This window comes from Macaca fascicularis, chromosome 6 (genome assembly GCF_037993035.2).
Source record: "Macaca fascicularis isolate 582-1 chromosome 6, T2T-MFA8v1.1".
In the NCBI taxonomy this organism is placed as follows: domain Eukaryota; kingdom Metazoa; phylum Chordata; class Mammalia; order Primates; family Cercopithecidae; genus Macaca; species Macaca fascicularis.
Window position 1 is genome coordinate 91,747,372 of NC_088380.1, and position 15,298 is coordinate 91,762,669.

Genomic DNA, 15,298 nt, shown 5'->3' on the forward strand with positions numbered 1-15,298 from the left:
TCGTCTTTGCTTAAACTATAAACTAAGTTTCTCCCAAAGTTAGTTCAGCCTACACCCAGGAATGAACAAGGCCGCTGGGAGGTTGGAAGTAAGATGGAGTCAGTTAAGTTAGATCTCTTTCACCAGCTCAGTCATAATTTTGCCAAGGCAGTTTCACAGTTACTGAGGAAGAAGGGCAGAGAATATTTTATCTGATGAATCTGTGGAAATTCATCCTTCTATAGCCAAAGAAATTGTTCTGTCAGAAGAAGAAAGCAAGAAGAATATGTTATATAGGCATATTTCTATTTAACAAAACCTAGAGAAAGCTAATTGTTCCAAGCTAAGATCAGAAAGATATGGCAAAAGTGAAAAATGTGAATTTGTTTTACAAATCTTGCCAGTATTTGGATACACAACGAATGACTCATCCGGGGTCTATTTTTGCACAGGACCACAAAGACTGGTAACTGTTTATGAGTGGGCATAAGGAACCCAGCAGGGTAATCATCTGGCGATTCAGATGCAGATTGCAGGCATGCAGGAAAAGGATGGGAACTTGCAGCTAGGATGGGTAAAATTGCTGACTTTAGTCATCAAGACCAAGGATTAAATATGTTTGCTTTGTTAGGGATGAATCAGACTGAACAACAATTGTTTCTAGTTGGGGTAGTTGAATAGAGTGGCTATGTGTTGTGAGTGCCTGGCAAATGTTGCCCTGTGTGAGACTGAAAATAAAAAAAAGTCTCTACTATTGTCTCCATTGGCCAGGTAATCTTGTGGCAAACATTTTTTTTTTTTTTTTTTTTTTTTTTTGTCGCCCAGGCTGGAGTGCAGTGGCGCGATCTCGGCTCACTGCAAGCTCCGCCTCCCGGGTTCCCGCCATTCTCCTGCCTCAGCCTCCCGAGTAGCTGGGACTACAGGCGCCGCCACCACGCCCGGCTAAGTTTTTTGTACTTTTTTTAGTGGAGACGGGGTTTCATTGAGTTAGCCAGGATGGTCTCGATCTCCTGACCTCGTGATCCGCCCGTCTCGGCCTCCCAAAGTGCTGGGATTACAGACTTGAGCCACCGCGCCCGGCCGGCAAACATTTATATAAATTATACAAACACTGCAGTGCACTTTATGCCATGTTGTGATGCAAACTAGTTAATATTATTGAACATGGGACATATAAAAGAAGAACCAGTTGAAATGAGATATCAACTTTACATAATTAATAATATTTTGATTTAGAGGAATGGTAAGACAAGTGTCTCCAATACAGAAAGAGTGTGACTTCAGACAGGTGAGCTCAGCATGTCTGTCTGTACAAACTACTCTAGACCTGACACTGCAACACATTGTGAGGGATAAATTCAAGGGAGAAGCAACAGCAAGAAAAGAAGGCCATTCCTTGGGGTTGGAGGCGGGGATGGGAATTCAAATAAGAGTAGATGCATGTTCAAGTACTATGTTGTAGGGCCAAGATTACAAATCCTACAGAAATTTAAAGAGATCACTCAAAATTAAGACAAGTTAAACATTTTGATGATCCATTTTACACTTTGGTCAGCTGGGAAGCAATACAGTATGATAGAAAACTAACTATATAATTTTAGAAAAAAATACTGATTTCCTTTAAGCTTCAGTTTTTTTACTTGTAAGCTGAAAATCACTCTAGTAAGGATAAATAATGCTTACTGACAATATATCCCATTTAGAATTTCAAAGTAGACTTTCGAGCCTGTTTATGAGTCATTATTTCAGCATTAATGCCTTACCTCTAATATGTCAATATTCATTTATTGACTGAAATCAGTGAGGCTTAAAAGTAAAACATAACTATCTTTTTTTTTTTTTTTTTTTTTTTTTCGAGACAGAGTTTTGCTCTTGTTGCCCAGACTGGAGTGCAAGGGTGCAATCTCAGCTCACAGCAACCTCCACCTCCTGGGTTCAAGCAATTCTCCTGCCTCAGCCTCCTGAGTAGCTGGGATTACAGGCATGCACCACCACGCCTGGTTAATTTTGTATTTTTAGTAAAGACGGGTCAGGCTAATCTTGAATTTCCAACCTCAAGTGATCCATCTACCTGGCTTCCCAAAGTGCTGCGATTATAGGCATGAGCCACCGCACCCGGCCGAAACATAACTATCTTTTAAATTAACAATAAAAGATGAATAAGACAGTGCTTATGGTGATGTGATAATTGTGCAATTGCTGATGGAATTATCATCCTTTGGAATGCAAATTGGAAATATCTATTATGCTCGTATCTTTTGATCTAATAATTCTGCCTCTGTCTAAGGTAATCTAAGGCACTAAGGTAATAGTGCAGGAAATCTATTAGTACAGAGGTGCTCACTCCAACCTTGATCAACAGAGCAATGTATTATATACAACAAAATAAAAAAACAAAAGAGAGAGCTGATTATGGAAACTGATGGAATATCATAAAACTACTAAAACTGACAGTTAAAAAGACTATAATAAAGGCAACCCAAGTGTCCATCCAAGTGAGAATAAAAGAAAAAGTGTGGTATATTCACAATGGTTTATTATATAGAAATCATAACGAATGACATAGAGTGACAAACAACATTGGGAATAAATCTTTGTAATAAGATTATTAAATGAAAAAATAAAATCCAAAAGATTACACGCAGTATGCTCAACTTTTAATCTCAAATAAAATATAAGTTTTTCAGGAGTGCATCTAAATGCAATACATGAAATAAGAGATTGGTAAGAACAGAATTTTGAATGATTGTTACCTTTAGTAGGGAAAGGCAGAGTGAGGAACGAGGAACAAAACATTTGATGTAGGTTAGTATGAAGCTCCTAATATATGAGGAGATGATGGGGAATTTGTGAGAGATCTTATAGTGTTACAAATAAGTAAGTAAAAAATTAATAGGACCTTACATGAACATTAAATAGCATTTGTCGTGAACCAAATATTATAATTCCTTTAATTATGTATACCTAAGGGCCAAAGGGGAGGAAAAGACTAAGACAGATATTTTTAAAATATACAATAACTTTTAAGGATTTATTAATAAAATAGTAGATAATAATAAACACAAATAATAATTGTGTTTCTGTGGTGACTCTGATATTTTTATTTTCTCTTTCAAATTTTCTAAATATATTATTTTAATGAGAACAAAAGCTTACTTACAACTCATTAAAAAACAGTGTGTAGAACTACAGGTCTGTATGTCAATGCACTTTTATAAACGTGAAGTAGACAAAGGAAATAAACTAAAATTGCTTGGCATTTCAGCAGGCTGTGGACCAATCCCCATGGCTGAAAGACATGAGAGGGGTCACTGTTGACCTTGCATTGACAAATAATTTAAAAATCAATCAAGAAAAAACAAATGTGACTACTTGTGAGAGTACATGCCAGATGCAATTAGTAGTGAAAACTTATATTGCCTACTAGAAAAATCTCTATTTGGCATCAACCCAGAAGGTGCAACAGTTGAACTTCAAACATGAAAGCAATATGACTGATATGCATTCTGGCTGAGTTATTTCTACAAAGGTTGTATATGGAAGAATTTTAGATGAATATACATAGCATGGGCTTTTAGTCTATTCATTGAATGTTGATGTGCAGAAAACCAGTAAGAATAGTGCATGATTCATAATAGAAGCAAATTGATTGGACACTTTGCAATGATGTTCATAGAGAGGGACAATGGTGCATACTTGCATGTGAATGGACTAGAAAGTTAGCTCAGAATTGGAAAAATATTATATCAAATTTATGTTTTTATAAAACACTTAGCTACAAACCTTTGATTTGTAGATATTTTAGGCCATTTTCCACCTTCTTTTTGACTTTTGAAATATAAAGCATAGTATTACTTTAAAATATAATAATTTTTGTATTTGAAGAATACTAGATGCATGAAATGAGCAGTACATTTTGCAGCACTGTATCATGTATGTTTTTCTCTAATTCAGTATTTTCTTTGTAGTATACTATCTTTAATACAAATAAATTGGTGTATTTCATAGTATATTTATTCCAGTTTTTTTCCCCCAGTAATTGAAAAACTATCTTCTTGGACAAGAAGTAACTTTCAAAAAGAAAATGTCTGTTTCGGGAATTTTAAAGGATCCTTTTCCTTTTTCTTCTCTTTTGTATGGTTCTTTATTGCAAAATGCCATAACACTTAAAACATATTTTGTGAAATACTTATAATTTCTTATCAATCATATTTTATAATCAAAAGTGTTTGGGTTTTCTCTTCTTCCTAGTTATTTAAAGACTAGGCCCTTCAACAGTAGGCATGGAAGGCTGTGGAGTGAAATGAAATTGAGTCTAAGGTTTGGAAAAATACAATTGAGTTTGAACCCTCATCCTGCTCTTTAGAAAAATATCATGTAAATTATTTGAATCTCATTTTTCTAACATGTGAGTAGGAAGAAGAGGAAGGCAGCCACATAGTTCATGAGATTCTTTTGAAAACAAGTAAGTTGTGTACATTTATATAAGCAAAGGTCTTATTATTTTTACTATTAGGGTAAAGAACTTGAAGCCAAACTCTCTTCCCTGTGCAAGTCAGTTGAGTGTGTCCTAAAAGGACATGAAAACACCAAACGAGTTTTTTTTTTCAAAGTCTCTCCTTCAAACTCAGGCAGCTATTGTGAGATAATGCCGATGCCTGCCATGTTTCCCTGAGAGTGAGCATAGCAGCGTTTGCTCTCAGTAGAGGTGAACTGCATGTCTGTAGGCTCCTATGTAAGCACCTATGTAAGTGTGCTGAGGAGATTATGAGCGTAAGGCTTCACTGTGTCAGAAAGTGGAACAGAAATGTGGCACAAGTGAATTCTGACAGTATAAACATAGCCTTTAAGGCTTCTTGCATTGCTGTAAGTCACAATGTTTCAATATATATATTGCTTGTGTTTGTGCATTTTTAAATTGCTTAAATTATTCATATTTATGTAGAAAGATTAGAAACAAAAAAAAAAGCAAGCGAGAAAAAAATTGCCCATAATCCTATCACTATTGGCATGATTAGCCATATTTGCACTGTTAGTGTGTAAGCAATAGTGTCATTTTGGAGAATACGTTCTTTCAATGTGTATGAGTGAAATAAATGTATCTTTAAAGTGGGATCATCCTAGACAGTTTTTGGGAAACTACACTTAGCATAGAGCAACATGTCATCAACATGCTACATATTTATCAATATAGACCCCATGATTTGTAATGATTGGGTAGAATTCCATTTTATGACTGTTTGAATTATATAAGTATTAACCTATGGCTGTCCATTTATTTTCAGTTTTCTCCCTATTGTAAAGAACTTTGTGATATTCAAATCTTCACATTTTCATTTTTATGAATCTGCCTAATAGGGAAAATTCTTAGAAATAGAATTTCTGAATCAAATACATCACTTCCCTTTATATTTCATAACATTTTTACCAATTTTAATCTGTAAGAGTGTGTTGCTTTTCAGTCTTAATCACAGTGGGAATTTTCTCCTTTGATAGCCTAATAGTTGGTGAGGGCAGGGAAGACATCCTGTCTTATATTCATGGTTATGGCTGCTAGTGAAGTAGAACATTTTCGTCATATTTTATAATCACTTATATTTGTGATTTTTGTAAGTTGCTTATTTATACCTTTTGCCCACTTTCCTAGTGGCTTATATATTCTTTTTATTGACAATTTGCAAGATTTCTATGTACTAAATTCATTAACCCTTTCCGTCACACATAGTTATATATTTGTCATTTGCTTTTTCACTTGGATTGCATTAATTTTTCCCCATACAAATGTCTTGAACTATTTATTTAGTTAGATCTTTCCATTTCTGCCTTAATTCTTCATTGAAAGAGCTTTCTTTATCTATAAATGCATTTATATTTTCCTCTAATACTGTTAAATTTCATTATTTGTACTTATTTCATTTGGAGAATTCATTTTATTTTAAGGTGTTAATTAAGGATCTACATTTATTCTTGTCAAATGGTTAGTTGCCATCACACTTTTAAAAAAGAAATTATCATATTATATACCTTTTCTTCACTGATTTAAAATACCACCTTTATTACATACTGAATTCTTATTTGTAGTTTTGTCTGTTTCTGAACTTTCTGTTTTATTTTCTTGATCTCTGTATTTTGGCACAAGCTTCATACTGTTTTATAACTTTTTAAAAACTTGATATGATCCCCTATAATTATTCTGTTTTAAATCTTTTTTGACTCATCATCCCATGTTTAGTTTTCTAGTTGAATCTTAACATTATTTTGTTAAGTTCTAAAGAAAAATTATAAGAATCATTTCCGTATGCATGTCACTTTAGGCACACTTAACGTCTTTAGAAAACTGAGTTCTCCCATTCGAAACATGGTGGTTGCCTCTTTATAAGAAAGTCACTTTTTAGCATTCCTTAGGAAATGTTTGTATACCATCTCCACATTTTGTACGAAGTTTGTTCCAGTTTATAAAAGGTTTTTGGTTTGTACATTCATTTATTTATTTTATAAATGTTTATTAACACATTATATACCAAGCCATGGGCTAAGTCTGATACTGAAGAAATATCAATGGGGCCAGAGAAACACTGTTTAATAAAAATATAATGTGAGGCATATATGGAACTTCTAATATTTTAGTGGCTATAATTAAAAAGTAAAAGAAACAGATAAAATAAATTTTAATAATATGTTTTATTTACCCAATATATCAACACATTTTATTTCAATGTCTAATCAATATAAAAATTATTGATATATTCTGTTATTTTAAATCTACATCTTCAGCGGGGCATGATGGCTCACGCCTGTAATCCCAGCACTTTGGGAGTCTGAGGCAGGCAAATCACGAGGTGAAGAGATTGAGATCATCCTGGCCAACATGGTGAAACCCTGTCTCTACTAAAAACACAAAAATTAGCTGGGCGTGGTGGCACACACCTGTAGTCCCAGCTACTTGGGAGGCTGAGGCAGGAGAATCACTTGAACCTGGGAGGCAGAGGTTGCAGTGAGCCGAGATAGCACCACTGCACCCCAGCCTGGTGACAGAGCAAGACTCTGTCAAAAAAAAAAAAAAAAAAAAAAAAAAAAAAAGGACATCTTCAAAATTCAGCATTTATTTTACACTTATAGCACATCTTAATTTGTATTTGCAACATTTCAAGCATTCAAGAGCCAGATGGAGCTACCACACTGAACAGTGAGGGACTAGAGAATTTGATGTCATTAATATTTAGACAATAGTTGAAACTTTTCTTGTGGTGAAGCTTGTCCAAGTGGAGTCAAAGATGGATACAGAAAGATAGCTTGTAACAGAATACTAAAAAAGCACTGAGAGTTAGGAAATTCCAGAGAAGAGGGGCCTGCAAAAAAAAGGTAAGAAAGAATGGTTTAAAAAATAGGACAAAAGGAGCATGACACCTGAAATTTGGAAGATGAAAAGAGTGTTTCGAGAAAGAGGAGGTTGCTCCTACATTAAGAACTTTGCTAACGTTACAAAGTTGCATCTTCAGTGAAGAGTTGGATAGCATCAAAAAACCATTGGCAATAAAGAAGTAATGATCAAGTAATTGTTTTCAACTGAGTATCTAAAAAATTTGGCTAGGCTGAGAAGAATTTTAACTGTATTATAACTTTCAAATTATTTTAAATGTTTAATTTTTATCTAAAGACACATTTCACACCTAAGTATAAAACTTTTAATTTCATTATGTAATGTGTAAAGTCATCCTTCTTAATTTTTCTCACATCTCAAATCTAATAAATTATAAAATCTTGTAGTTTACACATTTAACATCTTAAGCTGGGTGTGGTGGCTCATGCCTGTAATCTCAGCACTTTGGGAGGTCGAGGCGAGTGGATCACCTGAGGTCAGGAGCTCAAGACCAACCTGGCCTACATGGTGAAACTCCATCTCTACTAAAAATACAAAAAATTAGCCAGGCGTGGTAGCGGACACCTGTAATCCCAGCTACTTGGGAGGGTGAGGCAGGAGAATCTCTGGAACCCGTGAGATGGAGGTTGCAGTGAGCCGAGATTGTGCCATTGCACCCCAGTCTAGGCAACAAGAGCGAAACTCCAGCTCAAAAAAAAAAAGAAAAAAGAAAAATAATTATCTCACAACTCATCCCATCATCCGGGCACATGCCACCTTCACCTACTGCAGTCCTTTTAAAACAGACTCCCTGATTTCATCTGGCCTCCTACTCCATATTTCACTCTGAGCCAGAGTGATTCTTTTACAATGTAAGTCAGTTTCTATTATTCCTCTGCTGAAAATCCACTGAGGGTTTCCCATCTCTCTCAGAGAATAGGGGAAAGGACTTAAAAATTTCCTGCAAGTTCCTCTGTGATTTGACCAGCTGTTGTCTCACTGACAGCAATTCCTGCAGCTCTTCTCCCTTACACCATCCAACTATTCTGATGGGTCCTTGAGCCTAGGAAGCCTGTTTCCACCTCTGAGCTCCCTCCCTCAATTCATTCAAGGTTTTGATCAGATGTCACTTTATCAAAAAAGATCTTTACTGGTATAATAAAAAAGCAGTCCCCTTTCCGTCACCTGCTTTAATTTTTTTTTTTTTTTTTTTGGATAACACTTTTCACCATCTGACCTATTCTATTCTGTTCTGTTCTATTCTCTTTTTTTCTCTTCTCTTCCCTCCTTCTACTGTAAAGTGGGTGCCATAAGGTAATAGGCTTTCTTTTTCTCACTACTAAATCCCCAGAGCCAAGAACAGTGCCTGGCACTTAGTAAGTCTGCAATAATATTTGTTAACTCACTGACTAGCTGAATGAAGGATGTCTAGATGTGAAATAATCAACATACATTTAACAATTATTGTTGGAATTAAAAATAATGTTTTCAATTTTGAAGCCTTTCAGAAAGAGATTTTTCTCCCCAAGAGAGGATTCAATATCATGCTTTGAAAAAATTAAAAGGGAATTTGAGTTATAAAGACAGAATTTGTGAATATTAAAATTTTAAGAATTTTTTAACTGATGCAAATTTATTGTGATAATTGAGAATAAAATTATTTCTCAAAATGTCATACGACATAGAAATAAAAAAGTTAACACTTCAGAGACTTTACAGCAAGATGCTTAGGGCTTGAGTCTCAGCTCTACCTTTCTAGCTGCACAACTTTGGGTTCCTCTCTATGCCTCAGTTTTCTCATCTGTTATTTCTTAGGGTTAATGATTGCATCTAATTTATGAAGCTGTTGTAAAGAGCAAATAGCTTCAATTATGTAAATGACATAGAACAGTGTTTGGAACACAGTGTCTCATAAGAATTTATTATTATTTATTTGATAATAGTATTATCCCTTCTCAAGAAAGTCGGTGCTCTTACTTAAGAAAGTAGGTGATGGATATGGGGGATTTTGTTTGTGTTTGTTTATTTTTCTCTGCAATGTTTCTAAGGAGAAATCTCATAGGAGGAATCTAGGCAGTGTAAATTGTGTAGATACAGTAAGTGGATGAGAGAATTAAGGCAATTTCTGGTTAGTGCATAAACACCTTTTTTTTTTCACACGTGGAAGGCAGTCAAACTTTTTGAGCCCTTATGTTTGGCAAATGAGTGCTTTATTTCTTCTGTTTACTTTACACAAATAGGCAAAGTTAAATAGCAAATAAGGCAAATTCAGCATGGGATACCTAAAGTTCCATCCGCAAGCTCTAACATTGAGACTAAATGGGGATAGTCCAAATGCGTAAACCTTAGATTTAAAAAAACAAAAACAAAAACAAAAACAAAAAAAAACTGACTTAATGAAAAAGTCATAACCTTAAATATTTGTCATCCTCAGGTAAATCTTATTCAAACTCTTCATCCATACTTTTCTACCAGAAATTAGCTCCAATAATGATATATTTTAGTCTTCCAAACTATTTACAGTCATAATTGATGCTAAGTTTTAAATCATTCCTATCGCCTGTGTTTATGTGTATTTATCATCCTATTTGTTTGCTATCTTTATAAAATTAGGTCTTCTGCTTCCTTAGTTATTCCCCAAAGAACCAAGAATAGTGCTCAGCAAAGAACTTATTGGTGGAAATATGACAATCAAACAGAATTACTAAGGATGAATGTCATGTTCTCTCTTTAAAGTATTATGCTTTAAAAAATATAATCTGTTATTTAAAAGTAAATTTTAACAAGGAAAAGATTATTGTTCCATATGTAAAATATTTGATATGGTTTCTTGAACATATGAACACTTAACTAAAAGTTGGTTTCTATTCTCCTATCATGACCTGAGACACATTTATTAGCTGCTCTCTGTCTAAATGTCTCAGTCTAAACTCCAACAAAAATCAAGACTTGGCATACAATTTAACTGAGCAAAATATTCACTTTAAGGATAGAAAATACAGAAGAATGATAAAATATTACTTTTCCCCAACTTTGCCCCAGGGTTTGTAATCTTATCAGAGAGCAAGTCATACAAACAGGAAATGGCATCTTATGAAATGCTGAAACAGCACTGACATAAACAAGAGATCAAGAAGGGAACAACAATCACTTTGTTATCTTTTTAGATAGGAATTGAGTCAGGGAGAAAGTGGCTTCTCAGCTAAACCCTAAAAAATATTTACAGTTTGGAGAAGAAGATTGGGGGAAAGATGGTTAAGAATCCTTCTTTGGAAATTTCAGATTTTTAATCTTTGGCCAGGACACACTTACAGATCATCTATTAAATTTAAAAGGGATCTTAGCTACCTTTGTGAGCTTTGCTCTTCCCTAATCTACTCAAAGATAACTCAGAGTATAAACAAAGTTTAGAAGATCAATCTAAGACAAAAATCTCATGGAATTATATAAAATTGTTCCTTTAAAAACACACTGAAGGAATTGTGTTGCAGGGAAATAGGTCTTAAGTAGGGGGAAAAGTAAAATATATCCGCAACATTTATCATAATAGAGCCTAGTATCTTTTATTTTGTCACTTACACCCTGGGGAAATATACTATGAGCCACATTTTTACCTGCATATTTCTTTCTCTTTTGTAAAAAAAAATTAACATGACTATAGTCCTTAAAGTCATCATATTGATATGTCACAATTGAAAATTAAATAAACAATTAGTTATTTCATTATTTGCAAAATGTGATTTTCCTGAAAACAAAGCTAACCAGCACAACAAAATCATTTACAGGACATAATTCAGTGGAAAGCAATAGATTAAAGGAGTTGGGGGTGGAGAGAAGGTAGTTTGTTTCACAGTCCCAGCTTTATTTTATTTTAATATGTGTCATCCTGTAAAAATCCTGCATCTTTACTTTAAAAGAAAGGTATTGATGTAAGATTTGGAGAGGGTTGGGGAAAAAGAATGAGAGAGCTACAAGAATTGGGAGAAATTTATAGTTAGAACTGATACTGAGTGAAAATTTAGAGTACATACCTAGCATGTTTTGTGCTTCCTTTCTTCCAGAGAGGAAATGACACTTTAGATTCCCTGGGATGCTGGAACCACATGCAAAAAAGGATGGGCAAATTTGTCATTCAGAATTTATGAAGGATTTTTTTTCTTCTCACTGACTAAAAAGAACAAATCAAACACTAGGTTTCCAATTCTGAAAATTAGTGGACTCTGGAGAGCCAATTAAACATTATTCCCCTATCTCGACTCTGTTTTAACATCTTTCTTTATTGCACTGTTTCTTTCGCTCACAAGGCAGGTAGATGGTGTTATCAGGCTAATTTGGGGACAGTTATCATTATAATGTAATTTTTTGCAATTATGTGGTAGACCAGGTGGCAAGACAGCATGGCTTTGCATTGCCAAGGTGCAAAACAAATTCAGTGTTCAATCAACCTGAGAGAAAGGACAATTCTCATTTGCATAAACATGTAGCCACGGAAACGAGATGCACAGAGGTATAAGGGGAAAGAGACCTATTTTACATGATGTGCATAGAATATTTGACAGTTTAGATTGGAGGCGTCATTGATGTGGGTTGGAATGGTACGGTTGGTTGCCATGGATATGGTTTTCCCTACTGGCAGTGCAGAGATTGGCAGGGATGGATGCTAGAAGAAAAAAAAAAAAAAAAAAAAAAAAAAACCCAAACCACTGCAACACTCTGGCAGCCTCATTCTTTTCTTTTGTTGAAAAGCTATGTATCCTTTCTGCACTAATGACAGCTCATCAAGTATGCAGTGTAATCTAGAAACACTGATATTTCTGTAATAAATCATTCATGTATAATATATATGTATTTATACATTCTATGCACATATATATGTGGTAATCCACATGTATATATTTGGAATAACATGTATGCAGATTAATAAAAGATTAGATTCAGGAGAAAAAATATTTACTTTTGCCACTAGTTTCTATTTAGTATTAATTTGGGAAGCCCTTAGATATGAGGATTTATTAAATAAAAGAAGCAACGTATAAATCAACTGAATTATAATCTAACTTAGGAAAGGAGAATTGCATAGTATGTTTTTGTGGGTAAGACAAACAATGAAAGGAAGGAGGAGTGGCTCGCCCCAGCGGCCTAGTCTCTGAGTATTTGACCTCTATAGCCGCCGCATTGCTGTCATAGAACTATGCAAATGGTGTTCGTCCATGAGAAAACAAGGCACTTTTTAATTTCCTTTTTGGTTCTATCACAACATGTAGCACAGTAAAAACCCAAGCAGGCTATTTATGCTGTTTTTCAGAAGTGCTGAAGCCACTTAATTTTCCTTTTCTAAAGTCTCACCTGTGTGTTATCTTGTTTTCATACAGTTAGTCCAAAACCTTGCTTTTATTAAAAGGTTTTCAGAGATGTCTTTTGTCTTTAGAATTCATTCACTAATATATCATGCAAGCGGGGGCAAAAGGAACACAGCCTCAGCTGCCCAATCCTGCAGGGCGAGAACTGAGGACCTTTGTCTCTGCTAATGGGCAGTTTTGCACTCGGCCATACTCCCGAGATTTGAATTCTGGTGGACAAGTTCTTAAGACCTTGTGAGTTTCCTTCTACCCCTTCTAGACTGCGGAGGAATGTTGAGTGGCAAGGCATTTTGTAAATTATCTCTCCACCCTAACACTGGAAACTGAGAAAAGGGTTGGAAACAGTATTTATTGTGCAATTACAACATCAGGATCATTTTGAAACATGACCTGTCTTCTGCCCTTAATACTTGACTTTGGCATGCATACAGCCAAACTCTGATGAATAATTATCAATCAACTGACCTCAACTGGATTGAGATTTAAAATAATATGTAGTTGAAAGAATAATCAAAATATTCTTATCTCACTTTATAAGAAAGTGCTTTTAATGGACAAAATGAAGAAAGTCTGCATTGATATTACATAATCTTCCCCTTATTTAACATTTTAGGTGAAAATCTATTATTTATTGATAAAACACGTGAAAAGCACTGGTTATTTTTGCTATTGCATCTTTTTTACATGAAGCATACCAGTGGGTCAGTTCCTGTAAGAATCCACCCCCCACAACCCCAGTCCCATCATTGTTCTCAGCTTTTCCCTAGGAACCACTCAACAATTGCTAATATCCTTTCTATGATAAACTAGTCAGTGACTTGTTTGTCAAGATGAAAACCAGCTGTAATCATATCGTTTTTATTTTCATTTTCTTATTTCTTTTTCTTTTTTTTTTTTTTTTTTGACGCGGAGTCTTGCTCTGTGCCCCCGGCTGGAGTGCAGTGGCGCGATCTCGGCTCACTGCAAGCTCCGCTCCCCCGGGTTCACGCCATTCTCCTGCCTCAGCCTCCCGAGTAGCTGGGACTACAGGCGCCCGCCACCTCGCCCGGCTAATTTTCTTGTATTTTTAGTAGAGACGGGGTTTCACCGTGTTAGCCAGGATGGTCTCGATCTCCTGACCTCATGATCCGCCCGTCTCGGCCTCCCAAAGTGCTGGGATTACAGGCTTGAGCCACCGCGCCCGGCCTCATTTTCTAGTGCTTCTTAGAGTGATGAGCTCTTACTTACTCCTCAAATTCATTTGTTCTTAGCTGTACATATTGGACATTAATAAGTATTCACTGCAAAAAAGTAAGTTAGCAACTGCTTTAATCTCTGTATTTCACTGTTTCTTAAGTTTTTAAAGATGAAATGGAACCTTAAATTCTATCCAGAGTTACAAGTTTATTATATAAGACCTATGTATAAACAATGAGATTCAAAATGATTATAAAGTGTTTAAGAGTGAGTACAAATTTTAATACAGAAAATCAACAAAATGCACAGGGTCAAGGTAGATACAGCCTTTCATCACATGTAAATGTTTCTGTTTGGGCACTTCTTTTGCTTATACTTTGTTGTCTCATGCATTCTGTTTTCTTTATTTCCTTTAACAACCCATGTTCTTTTATATTTTTCTTTTCCACTCATTTGCTTCCTGTTTGTGTACACTCCTCCATTTGTAATCAATATATACTATGTTGAAGAAAAATTAAGTGATGCTTGGGGCTTGTGCACCTTTGCACAAATCTCTTGCAGACACTGGCAAGATTTTAGTATGTTCCTTTATCTTATACAAATTATTTAGATGCTATAGCATTGAGGCCCTCCACATAATTATACATACAGATGGTCCTGGAGAGCTAGTATGTAACATGCACAGAAACCTATCCAGTAATTCCAGAAATAAGGTTTTAAAAACCTCATTTCTATTTCAAAGAAAAAAATTGCTTGCTCATCATTAGAAATCAATTCTTAGTCCTACAGGAATAAAGAAATATGAATGTGGTTATTTTATGAGCAGAGACCTGATTATTTCATGCTGTGAGTGTGATTCTTCAGTGGTCAGAAGGAGAGTTCTGGAGAGGTCTACTTTTCTTGGGCAAGTGCACACTTGCCTCAATCTCACTTATAAATCAGGAGACAGTCACATGCACTTGGGCCTTAAATGTGTTCATTTCAAATCAAGCAGGAGGCCTGACTCACATAGTAAATTTTCAGGATTAGAATCTCCCAAACTTTATCATCGCATATGTAGATGGATTCATTTTCAGACTCTGATAACTGGTTCAATATTGTCTCATTTTAAGGATTTGGTTAACTATTTTAATTTCTCACTTTTAGGTTGTTAGGATATATTATCCTACTAGTTTTAGTCATGTCCATTAAAAAAAAATGTAAATTTTACACTTTGCAGCATAGGTTCATTTGCTCCTTCTGAAAATAGACATTTTCCTTGTTTCTTAGACTCACTCAAAATATAGGCAGTATTTCTTCCTTGAAAGGAGAATAAGGAAGCAAACTGATTATTTGTTGTGATCAGGCTTATTAAAATAGAGACAGAAAACTAGAGTTCATTTCCTAGATCTGTCATGAGATGACTAAAAAGTGAGGGACTCTC